We start from the raw sequence: 2,714 nt of genomic DNA, 5'->3' as shown, positions 1-2,714 counted from the left end.
GCGCTTCATACCGAACATTTTTTCTATGGTTATCGACAATGGTGTACCGTCAATAAATACCGATACCGTTTTATCGCCCAGCCCTAACTGAACATTAGAAATTGTGTTCTCCAATATAAGGTGTTTGTGGTAAACTTTCAAATCTCTCTCTCTCTCTCTTTCAGATCGTGGAGGAATTTGCTATTTGCATGATGAAGGGAGGTGCTTCTTGATGACACCCTCGACCTTTTAAATGAGGCATGTACGTATAACACTAGCACTTAGCTTTATGTACTAGCATTCTGAAGTCTGTATTTATTTATCTATGTAATTACTGTTTTGTTTTGTTTTTTAGGACAGCAGCACTGAGTCCTGAAGAGAAGCTGTGATCACAGGCCTCATTTTCTACCTTGTTGAGGAGACAGAGGAGTTGATCAAGGACTAGCAGGTACAGAATACACCTCTGACGTTGCTCTAAGTCAGTGCCCTGCCTCTACAAGATAGATTGCACTACCTTAAGACAGCTGATGGCTTAGTGGTATGGTGTTTCTACATGAGCTTTCATCAAATTGAAGGCACGCTTCAAAACTTCAAGTCATGAGTACAGATAAGCCATTATAGTGTTTGGAAAATGAATAGAGTACAGTAGAACCAATAGACTTGCAACAAATGGAGATGAGCAAAGTAAGCACTATTTGTACATACACTTTATGACTTTAAATGTTTTGGGACACTACTCTGAAGGCCACACAACGTTTGGAGGTCTGTAGCCATTGACTCTGCGGAAAGTCGGCGACTTCTGCGCACCGTGCTCCTCAGCGTGCGCCGACCCCGATCTGTGATTTTACGTGGACTACCGCTCCGTGGGCCGAGTTGCTCTTGTTCCCAATTGCTTCCACTTTCCATTTTAGTCCTGCTTGATCTTAGTGCTGCATTCCACACTACAGATCATAACATTCTCGTAGATGGCTTACAAAATCACACAGGTATGCAGGGACAGGCATTAAAATGGTTGAGATCCTACCGGTCTGATCCATACCATTTTGTAGATTTTAATGGAGAACTGTCCAGTGTAGTGCCAGTGAAATACGGGGTCCCACAAGGGTCAGTTTTAGGACCTCTGCTTTTCTCACTTTACATGCTTTCCCCTGGGTAACATCATTAGAAGGAATTAAAATAATACATACAGTTACATTCACCTGTACATGCTGATTTAAAAACCAAAGTACATATAGAGTTGAAGGTGCTTTTATGCCTTGATCCATTATTGACCCAGAGGAACTGCTCTCAGTTGATCTTGATGAAGTGGCTTCTTGGACCTAAAAAATTTCTTGGACTTCTTGTCCAACAAAGTCAAACAAATCCTAAGAACATGTGAGACATTGTGTTATACTGGCCAAATTTTACAATCCACTGAACCACCATGAAGACCCCTGATATTTTGTCAAGCTGAAAACCTCACCTGAATTGACTCAGACAAGTTGAATTTCCTTGTGCTGATGTGTCCATCCAGATATTTAAATTTTAACAATACCCCATCTGAGGGTTCATCACATATGGCCATTCGCTGACGTCTTGCCTCATTAGCCTGGAATGTGATTTAATTCACTAAAATGTTCTGCTGTTAGTTCAGTAAACTAATATATAACAAACAAACATTTTGATGCTTTTCCTCAGAGGCCTGAAAAGCCAGTTTCTTCAGCTCCTGTTGAAAGAACAGGTAAAAAAGTATTTTTGCTTTTTGTAAGCACATGGAAAACATACACAAAACACTTTGGGAATATTACCTTTTCCTGATCCACCAACAAGGATTCTTTATACTCCTGGTCTTGCTGGGCACATATTGCTCGGAATTCTTGAAGAGCCTAAAGTAAATTGTGAAAAAGACATTTATCACAAATCATGACAAAATAGTACACACACACACCCCAAATAAAAAATGCAATTAAATTCTCATATACCATGTCAAAATGGGTTACCTAATCTGAAACTACATTTAGAGCTTGAGTACTCTCAAAACTGTCACATCTTGTACAGTTTAAATTCTATGCAATATTTTACACGAAACTTCCTTTATTTTATTATTAACAAAGAATTTATCAACCATTTTCCAGGCCTTATGCCAATTTAAATCTCCAAATATTGATGACCAGAAAAATCTAGCTGGAGGATATATAACATCATTTACTAATTTTCTAATGTATATATTTGGTATGTTGTTTTAAAACATTAATATTACCAATCAAAATTGTATTAGTTATATTGGCCAAATTAAGGTTTACATTGCATTCATTTTTAAGAAGATATAATACCTTACTAGGTATAGCATCCATTACAATGGCATATTCTCTGGGTCTAACTGGGATTTTAAATTTGTCAAGAAACTTTGTGTATGATAATAAGCCTCCATCATTATTCATCAACTGACTAACCAAAACTATATTATTTTCAAACCATATCTTTAAAAAAAGGGATTTATGTTTATATAAAATGTCTTTGTTATTCCAAATATAATATCTTCTAGGGGAAAAGTTATGTTTATAGGCCAATGTCCATGAGAGCTTGTTGATGAAATCTTGCAAGTTTTACTGGAATTTTGTCAACACAATAATTGCATTTTAACAAAAATTCAAGACCCCCTACTGACTTAAACAAAAAGTTTGGGAATGTGTTCCACATATTATCTTTCTTTTTTAAGTACTGTGTAATCCAATTAATTTTAAATACATTGTTTA

The sequence above is a fragment of the Hemibagrus wyckioides genome, linkage group LG10, assembly GCF_019097595.1.
Source record: "Hemibagrus wyckioides isolate EC202008001 linkage group LG10, SWU_Hwy_1.0, whole genome shotgun sequence".
Lineage (NCBI taxonomy): Eukaryota > Metazoa > Chordata > Actinopteri > Siluriformes > Bagridae > Hemibagrus > Hemibagrus wyckioides.
This window is presented reverse-complemented; position numbering follows the sequence as displayed.